Source organism: Tachyglossus aculeatus, chromosome 12, assembly GCF_015852505.1.
Source record: "Tachyglossus aculeatus isolate mTacAcu1 chromosome 12, mTacAcu1.pri, whole genome shotgun sequence".
NCBI classification, from domain to species: Eukaryota; Metazoa; Chordata; class Mammalia; order Monotremata; family Tachyglossidae; genus Tachyglossus; species Tachyglossus aculeatus.
The window spans coordinates 44,684,298-44,694,648 of NC_052077.1; the positions used below are offsets into that span (position 1 = coordinate 44,684,298).

Below are 10,351 nucleotides of genomic sequence, written 5' to 3' on the forward strand. Positions count from 1 at the left end.
GGAGCCCCGGAGTCCGGCCAGGGAGGGGAAGGGACGTTTGTTAGCTGGGCCGTGCCCGCTGACCGGCAGGCAGTGAAAAGACCGGTGGGGCCGCAGCCAAAGGAAACCAATCCGGGTCGTGCGTTGACCATCGGCCGCCCCTACCCTGGCGGTCCCGCTTCCCTAACATCGCTCCCTGGGTCGTGGAGGGATGCCTGGGCCGCTCAGGGACTTTGGCGTCTTGGCCTCCCAGTAGTGCTGCCCGCACCTGCGGGGGGATCAGGGAGAGATTCCTCAGTCACCTGAGCGTCCACCTGCGGGCCCCGATACTAGCAGGGGGAGGGGCGTTTGACCCACCGCGGGACCCTCGGGTTGTGGTTTGGCAGGGCAGGTAAGGGGCCTAACCCTTAGAACATCTGCAACCTGGAGAGATGCCCCATCTCACTCCCCTAACCTTCCCCCACCTGCAACCCCACAGTGATGCTTCTCCTCCAAAATCCCCACTCAGCTCCCTCATCCCCCAACCCCCGCTCAATCCCCCAAAATCCCAGGCCCAGTCCTAGTTCCAGTCCCCCGCCGTCCTCTTCCACAATCAGTAATAATTCTGGTATTTGGGAAGTGCTCACTATGTGCCAAGCACTGAGTTATGCGCTGAGGAATATGCATGATAATCAGGAAGCCGCTTCTTTCCCTGTCTGCAATCGTTTTGGTAGTTTATCCACAGAGTTTACTTGGTAAAAATACAGAAGTGGTTTACTATTGTCTTCTTCCGCACAGTGAACTTGAGTTTCCACCCTCAACTCGCTCTCATGCTGCTGCTGCCCAGCACAGGTGAGTTTTGACGTGTAGCAGATTGCCTTCCACTCGCTAACCACTGTGCAAGCTAGGAATGGAATGGGTAGGCCTCTGCTTGGCTCTCTCTCCCATAGCCAAGACTGGTAGAGTAGTAGAAACTCTTCAGGCATGATCCTGAGAGGGGCCTGCTGTACTGTAATTTCCCAGACATTTACTAAAATGTTCTGCACACTGTAGACACTCGATAAATACTACTGACTGATTGATTCGATTATGTGTACAGCTGGGCAGGAGCAACCACTGGTTGAACTCACTGCATGTACAGTCAGGGGAGGGCAGCTATTGGCCAAGCCCATGTATGTGCAGGAAGGGGAGAGCAACCATTGCTGCAACTATTTTTTTGTGCACAGCCAATATGGGCATCCCTGCCACTAAAGCCCGCCCCTGGCCGCTGCCGGGGATTGAATGCTTGCTGAGAGCAAAGAGATTTTCAGACTTTCATTTGAGCTGGTTAAAATCAATACCTCCGGCAAATTGCATCCAAGATGTATTGGCGGCTGGGATGTCATGATGAGAATTCATGACAAAGTTTTAGGCTTTTGTGGCACAAAGGCACTTTACCCATATCCTACCCACCAATCTCCAACCAGCCAATGAGGTGTGGGAGGGCAACAGGGCATGGGTGGGGCAGAGTCAGTCAATTGTATTTATTGAATGTTTACTGTGTGCAGAGCACTGTACTAAACGCTTGGGAGAGTATAATGTAACAATAAACAGACACATACCCTGCCCATAGTGAGTTTACGGTCAAGAGCGGGAGAAAGACATTAATATAAATAAATTACAGATACATACATAAGTGCTGAGGGGCTGGGAGGGGGGATGACTAAAAGGAGTGTCAGAACGATGCAGAAGGTAGTGGGAGAAGAGGAAAGGAGGGCTTAATCAGAGAAGGCCTCTTGGAGGAGATGTTGCCTTCAATAAGGTTTTGAATAGGGGGAGAGTAACTGTCTGTCGGATATGAAGGGGGGGTGGGGGGCGGTCCAGGCCAGAGGCAGGATGTGCACGAGGAGTCGGCGGCGAGATAGATGAGTTTGAGGTACAATGAGAAGGTTAGCATTAGAGGAGTAAAGTGTATGGGCTGGGCCGTAGTAGGAGACTATGAGCTTCCTGTGGGACGGGGACTGTATCCAACCCGATTTGCTCGTATTCACCCCAGCGCTTAGTATGGTGCCTGCACATAGTAAGTGCTTAAATGCCATTATTATTATTATTATCATTAGGAGAGTAGTGAGGTGAGGTAGGAGGGGGCAAGGGGACTGAGTGCTTTAAAGGGTGGTGGACAGGAGAAGGGCACGAGCAACCTGATTCTGCACAGAGTCATGGCACTGGGCCTCAGCTGAGATGGGCACATGAGCAGCACTGGCATTTCCCAGAGACTCGTGGTTCCGGCCACTGCTGGGGACTCTGTAGGCTTGAGCGACTCGCCCCACCCCCACCCCTCACTCCCTGCCCCTCACCAAAGCCTTTCCCCTTGCTCCCATCCCTGTCCCGGCTCCTGCTCCCATGCCACTCACCACCGTGACCCCTGCTCCTGACCCCGTCCTGCCCTGCATGGGCAGGAGAGGATGGAGGTGGGGTCCAAACCCTCATTCCAGCTAGATAGTGCTCGAAAGTCATTGGGTCCACTAACCAAGGGCAGTGATGGGACAAAATGAGAACGGATTAGTCTCAATTAGACCCTAAGCAAAAATCAATTAGCATGTGACATTTTTATCAGCGAAAATTACGGCGTTCGAGGTGCCGGTGCCATGTCAGGAGAAAATTAGTTCCAGAGGGCATTTCCAGGGCATTTCCAGGCAGCTCTGCGAATGCCCAGCTGAATGGACACTGCCCACAAGGCCTGGAACAAGTTGGGGATGAGCAACGACTGCCTGACCCTTGGTTATTACATGGAAATGCCCCAGAGAGACCAGGAGCGTTTTTCTGCTGACATCCCCAGCCTCATGCTAGCAGGCCAGAACTGCCATTTATTCACCATCAGACCAGATTTTCTGGCCAGTTGACCCCCTCGAAGTCATGAGGCCCCATCTCCCACTGGACAGTGGAACACCCCACATGATGGAGCTTTTCCCAGGATACCAAGGGCCCTGCCCCAGCTCCTCCATCTCCAGGGCCCCACAGGAGCCAATCAAGGAGCCATAACCCAGAAACTAGTTCCATCTTTCCCTCCCTGCCTGTGGACCACAAGCCCCACAGCACGTATGTACATATCTGTAATTTATTTATTTATTCATCATCATCATCATCAATCGTATTTATTGAGTGCTTACTGTGTGCAGAGCACTGTACTAAGCGCTTGGGAAGTACAAGTTGGCAACATATAGAGACGGTCCCTACCCAACAGCAGGCTCACAGTCTAGAAGGGGGACTGTAAGCTCGTTGTGGGCTGGCAATGTGCCTGTTTATTGTTATATTGTACTCTCCCAAGGTCTTAGTACAGTGCTTTGCACATAGTAAGCGCTCAATAAATACAATTGAACGAACAAATAAAAAGCCCCCCGCTGCCCCGAAAATTGTTGGGTCAGTAACCCCAGACCCTGGCATGGCCCATGAGGCTCGGTGAAGTAGCCTGTGCCCATCCCAACATCCCTTCCACAGCCCTGGTGGCTGGGCCGGAGCTCCTGGTTGTCTGCGGAGTGGCCCAGGGAGGAAATGCCCACCAAGGCACTGCAGAATGCCAGCCCCCACAACTCCGGTCCTCAGAGAGTGACTGGCAAGTGGCCAGCAGATGTGCCCACTTGTCTCCAAGATGGGCCCAGCGAATCGGTCCCTCTGGGGAAAGGGACCAAGCTTCTACATCCTGGCTTCTACTGAAGAAAACTTTAGTCAGATCGGCCTCAACCAAGTGTGCAACAGCAGCTCTGTTGGGGGCCAGAAATCTGACCCGCTCCATTCCCAGCAGCTCACGGGCCTTCCCCAAATAGTGGGGGCAGCACCAGGCCAAAGCTCGGTGTTGATGGGAGGAGGGGGTGCTGGAACCTTGCCAACAAGGGGAGGGAGCTGACTGGGGCCTCTCCAAGCTGTTGGCAAGTCTTTCCCCGCAGGCAAAGCTTGGACCACCGGCCGACCGAGCCAGGGGATTGATCGGCATTTACTGGCTCCGCTTTCAAAGCAAGGCCAAGTTGAATAATAAAACACCCTGTGCCTAAGCTATAAAATAACCGAGCAATTACTTAGAATAATTCATGTACTGCTGTATACTGACCTTGCTCTAAGCGTGAAATCTACCAAGTAACTTCTGTTATAAAACTGAAAACTATGAAAAAGGCTAAAGGTTTTAACCATTTTTTATAGGTGAGACCTGAGGGAACAATAAATACTCATTACAATCTCATCAAAGGGGTTATGAAAATTCTCCCTTTTTTTAAGCTTAAAAAAACGTTCCAGAAATGTTGGCTAAACACAGCCAAGTGGCCATTTCTGAAGTGAAATGGCCTCATTTTAACAGTCTCCAAAAGTAAAAGTCAGGATTGGGGCAGAGCAGGGGAGCACTTGTGGATCCCCATTAGCCTGGGAACTCTCCTTCTCCTTAGGCTGGGAATTTAGCCCATCCTTAGGTTTGGAATTCTGTCTCCACCTTTGGCTGAGAATTCTGCCACCGAGGGAACATCACTAAGAAGAAACGGGAGCAATCAATGTGGCTCAATTGCTGGGCCTAGACCACCTGCAGGTGGGTCTCCTAACCCTCCTAACTCTACCAAGGTCCCAGTCAATCATATTTATTAATTTGGTCATTTATTCAATCATATTTATTGAGCACTTACTGTGTGCAGAGCACTGTACTAAGCGCTTGTGAGAGTACAATATAACAACAGACACATACCCTGCCTCCAGCACTTAGAACAGTGCTTTGTGCATAGTAAGCACTTAACAAATACCAAAATTATTATTATTGTTATTATTATTATTACAACGAGCTCACAGTCTAGAGGGGTGAGACAGACATTCTCCCAGCCACTGGGGTTCCTAGTTCTTGGTCCCTGGGGTGGTGTGGAAACATGACTTTCCCACCCTTTCCAGTGACTGTCCGAGCTCCCTTTTCCCTTTCCTTAAATGGGCACTGCCCCCCCACCCCGATTCTCCACTCCCTCTCCATCAAGTCTTTCCTAGTAAGCGCTTAACAAATACCATCATTATTATTTCCCAAGCTTCTTGCAGTCCCACAGCCAGGCTGCCTCCTCGCTTCCAGGAGGTGACTCTCCCAAATTGTCAAATTCTGTCTCGGTCCCAGGGCCTCTTCTCTGTTCTATTGCTCCTGACTAATCTGCCACCTCTAACCCCACTGACCTGTTTCTCCAATCACTCCTTCCCAGTTTCCCATGCTAGTTCTTCTTTCTCTCTTCTCACTGGAACTGTGGGGCATCCTCAAGGCTCAGTCTGGGCTCTCTACTCTTTTGTTGTCATTCATTCAATCATATTTACTGAGCGTTTACTGTGTGCAGAGCACTGTACTAAGCACTTGGTGCAATTCAGCAACAAAGTATTATTATTATTATTAAGCAGTTTGGCCTAATGGATACAGTATGGGCCGGGCTCTGCCACTTGTCTGTAGTGTGACCTTGGGCAAGTCACTTTACTTCTCTGGGCCTCAGTTCCCTCATCTGTAAAATGGGGATTAAGACTGTGAGCCCCATGTGGGGCATGGACTGTGTCCAACCTGATTAGCTTGTTTCCACCCAACTGCTTAGAAAAGTGCCTGGCACATAGTAAGTGCTTAACAAATACAATTATATCATCATCATCATTACTGTTGTTGTTGTTATATTTGTCGAGTGCTTACTATGTTACTATGTGTTGTAATATGTTCTAATATGTGTTCTAATAGCACTGTTCTAAGTGCTGGGGTGGGTACACGTTGATCAGGTCAGACATAGTCCACATCCCACAGGGGGCTCATGGTTTAAGTAGGAGGGAGAACAGGTAGTTAATCTCCATTTTACAGTTGAGGAAACTGAGGCACAGAGAAGTGAGGCACAGAATATTGCTGTATTGTCCTTTCCCAAGCGCTTAGTACAGTGCTCTGCACACAGTAAGCTCTCAATAAATGATAGAATGAATGAACTAATGAATTGGCGGAGTCAGGATTAGAAGCCAGGTCCTCTGACTCCCAGAACTGGGCACTTTCCACTATGTCTTACTGCTACTCTTCTCGAGCTGCACTTACTCTCTTGGTAAGGTTGCAGATGATGGACAGGTGCCTGCCAGGGATCAAAGCTACTGACCTTGCTGCACAAGGTGCTGAGAGACCCAAAGAATTTTTTAGAAGTTAGAGATTTCCACACCAAACGATTTTAGATGGCCCACGGGTCCAACTGGACCGGATTCTGGTGACCACATGGGACCCCTGAAAAACAAATCAACTCGAAAGAGCAGCCTCCACCTGGGAGAACCGCAGGAACTCCCAGCAAGAGGGTAGTTGACCAATCAATTAGTCAATCAACGGTGTTTCTTGAGCACTTACTGTGTGCAGAGCCCTGTACTAAGCACTTAGGTGAGTTAAATATAACAGATTTGGCGGGCACATTCCCTGCTCACAGGGAACGTACAATCTAGAATGGGAGGCAGACATTAAAATGTTAGGGTTATGATCAAAAGTGCTCAGCCATCAATCAATCTTATATTGTTGTTGTACTCTCCCAAGCGCTTAGTACAGTGCCCTGTGCACAGTAAGTGCTCAATAAATTCAACTGATAGATTCTTGCTTTCCATCCTGCCGCCAGCATGCAGAATGAGCTGGTGCTGTGGGGAGCTCTGGTCTAAAGGTTGGGAGGTGGATGGGAAGCAGCATGGCCTAGTGGAGAGACCCCGGGCCTGACAGTCAGAAGGACCTGGGTTCTAATCCCAGCTCCACCACTTGTCTGCTGTGTGAATTTGGGGAAGTCGCTTCACTTCTCTGGGCCTCAGTTACCTCGTCTATACGGAGATTAAGACTGTGAGTTCAATGTAGGATGGGGCTCTGTCCAACCTGATTAATTCTGTTGTACTGTACTCTCCCAAGTGCTTAGTACAGTGTTCTGCATGTAGCAAGTCCTCAATAAATACCATTGAGTGTGATTAGCTTGTATCTGCCCCCGGGCTTAGAATGGTGCTTGACACATAGTAAGCACTTAACAAATACTATTAGTAGTAGTAGTAGTAGTAGTAGTAGTAGTAGTAGTAGTTGTTGTTGTTGTAGTAGTAGTAGTAGTAGTATCATGCCTTGCTGGGCTGCCGGCAGCCCCCACGTCCAAACGGGGGCCTCTCCCTCTCCTCTCTCCTGGCCACTACCCCAGACATTTTTACTCAAAGCCAGAGCTGGGGAAACCCTGAGGGTGCCCAGACCTCGGTTGGCATCTCTGGGAAATAGGGCAACACTCCTGGTGCCTGCTGGCCCGACAACCCAAAGCTGAGGTGGGAGGGAGTTGGCTGACAGTTCGTGCAGCAGAGAGCAGAGCTTACAAGTTTGAACTTAATTTCTGTTGAGAATAAGAAGACGGTGAATCTTTAAAAAGTCATTAATTTTAAAAGCTCATCCTTTATGATTTAATTCTGCAGCCTAAATTACCTGTCAGACTCCAGGATATAGTGCGGGGCCAGAGCTGGAGAGAAGCAGTCACTGTACCTGTGGTCATGCTTGGGTTTAAACTCGTCACCATATTCAGCAGTCTCTGACCCCTCCCCATCCGCCCCCGATATTTACAGACTAATATGGTGGGCGTGTGGCCTTGCCAGCTGCCTGGGCTTTGTCCCCATGGGAGCATCTGATGCCCCCTGCCAGGGTCTACGCCCACAGGCCCACCTCTACTACTGATCCACCACCGACTGGCCGGATCCCACAGTCTTCCCACACTGGATTCCGCATCATCTCCCCCAGACTCCAACCCCTGTACTAAGGCCAACACTGACCCCAGGACCCCAAATCAATGTCACCCACGAAGGGCTCCTGTAATAATACATAGGCTGGCTCTTTCTAACCCCCTTTAGGAACCCATCCCCGGCAGCCCGGGCTGCTTACAGCCAAAGATTAACGAGGCGGAACCGTATAAAATGGTGCCGGCGCGGAGGTGGCCAATTTTAGCTGATGCTGGGCCCTCCCAGAATCCCCTGCACTCGAGCCTGTATTTTATCATTAATTTGGATCTATAAAAATGTACTCTTTGTGAAGACTGGAAATGTATTACATAATAAAGTAGTTGATTCTGGTTGAAACTGAAAGAATTCAGAAACAGTAGGAAAGGGGGAGAAAGAGGGCAGAGGAGGCTGAATGGAGGGTCAGGGCCAGCAACAGTCCACTGAGACCTGAAACCAAGAAGCGGAGGCAGTGTGGCAGAGTGGGAGAGCTGTGGTCCTGAAAATCAGAGGGCCCGGGTTCTAGTCCCGGCTCTGCCACTTGCCTACAGTTTGGCCTTGAGCAAGTCACTCAACTTCTCTGGGCTTCAGTTACCTCATCTGTAAAATGGGGATTAAGACTGTGAGCCCCACCATGGGACAACCTGATCACCTTGTAACCTTCCCGGCACTTAGAACAGTGTTTTGCACATAGTAAACGCTTAATAAGCTTCATTTTTTAAATGATATTTGCAAAGCGTCAAGCACTGTTCTAAGCTTTGGGGTAGACACAAATTTATCAGGCTGGACCCAGTTCCTGTCCCACACGGGGCTAACAGTCTAAATTCGAGGGAAGAGGAAATAATCCCCATTTTACAGAGGAGGTGACTGAGGCACAGAGAAGTGAAGTGACTTGCCCAAAGGTGACGGAGACTATAGACACCTTGAGGGCAGGGATTGCTGAATTGTACTTTCCAAGCACTTAGTACTGCACACAGTAAGCGCTCAATAAACATGACTGAACGAATCATGTCAACGAACCCTAGTGTTTTGCCCAGGAAATAAATGGTGGAGCCGGGATTAAAAAGCAGGTGCTCTGAGTCCCAAACCTGGGCTTCCATGTGGGTTCCACCCTCTGCATATGAGTGCCTGAGGATTGAGCAGAGAGGAAGGTCGCGCCGCCCCTGCAGCCCTGCCCACCGAAGGCTCGAGGTTCTAATCCCGCCTCCGCCACCTGTCTGCTGTGTGACTTTGAGCAAGTCACTTCACTTCTCTGTGCCTCAGTGGCCTCATCTGTAAAATGGGGATTAAGGCTGTGAGCCCCCCGTGGAACTACCTGATCACCTTGTAACCTCCCAAGCGCTTAGAACAGTGCTTTGCTCATAGTAAGCGCTTGATTCATTCATTCAATCGTATTTATTGACCGCTTACTGTATTCAGAGAACTGTACTAAGCGCTTGGGAAGTACAAGTCGGCAACATATAGAGACGGTCCCTACCCAACAACGGGCTCACAGTCTAGAAGGGGGAGACAGACAACAAAACAGAACATGTATCATCATCATCATCAACATCAATCGTATTTATTGAGCGCTTACTGTGTGCAGAGCACTGTACTAAGAGCTTGGGAAGTACAAGTTGGCAACATATAGAGACAGTCCCTACCCAACAGTGGGCTTACAGTCTAAAAGGGGGAGACAGAGAACAAAACCAAACATACTAACAAAATAAATAGAATAAATATGTGCAAGTAAAATAAATAAATAAATAAATAGAGTAACAAATATGTACAAACATATATACATATATACAGGTGCTGTGGAGAAGGGAAGGAGGTAAGATGGGGGGATGGAGAGGGGGCGAGGGGGAGAGGAAGGAAGGGGCTCAGTCTGGGAAGGCCTCCTGGAGGAGGTGAGCTCTCAGTAGGGCCTTGAAGGGAGGAGGAGAGCTAGCTTGGCGGATGGGCAGAGGGAGGGCATTCCAGGCCCGGGGGATGACGTGGGCCGAGGGTCGATGGCGGGACAGGCCAGAACGAGGCCTAACGGTGAGGAGATTAGCGGCGGAGGAGCGGAGGGTGCGGGCTGGGCTGTAGAAGGAGAGAAGGGAGGTGAGGTAGGATGGGGCGAGGTGAGGGACAGCATTGAAGCCCAGGGTGAGGAGTTTCTGCCTGATGAGCAGATTGATTGGTAGCCACTGGAGATTTTTGAGGAGGGGAGTAACATGCCCAGAGCGTTTCTGGACAAAGACATTCCGGGCAGCAGCATGAAGTATGGATTGAAGTGGGGAGGGACACGAGGATGGGAAATCAGAGAGAAGGCTGACGCAGTAGTCCAGACGGGATAGGATGAGAGCTTGAATGAGAAGGGTAGCAGTGTGGATGGAGAGGAAAGGGCGGATCTTGGCAATGTAGACAGGTGTCAAAATCGTCAGAACAAATAGAATTAAAGCTATATGCACATCATTAACAAAATTAAGAGAATAGTAAATATGTACAAGTAAAATAGAGTAATAAATCTGTACAAATATATATACAAGTGCTGTAGGGAGGGGAAAGAGGTAGGGCGGGGGAGATGGGGAGGAGGAGAGGAAAAAGGAGGCTCAGTCATCATCATCAGCGAGACCGCCCAGAGACAGGAGACCCGAGCCCCCTCGGGAGGGGACACCGACATCCTGATTCCTCCCTCTCCGACCTCCTCCTCCAGCCCCCA

The 10,351-nt window shown here is 49.9% G+C and overlaps 1 non-coding gene across 1 annotated transcript; it reads right to left on the reverse strand.

The window, feature by feature from the left end:
• Positions 1-820: 820 nt before the first annotated feature.
• Positions 821-958, reverse strand: LOC119936034. The gene has a single exon (XR_005453628.1). It is a non-coding gene; the product is annotated as a small nucleolar RNA SNORA7 (small nucleolar RNA).
• Between the last annotated feature and the right edge of the window lie 9,393 nt (positions 959-10,351).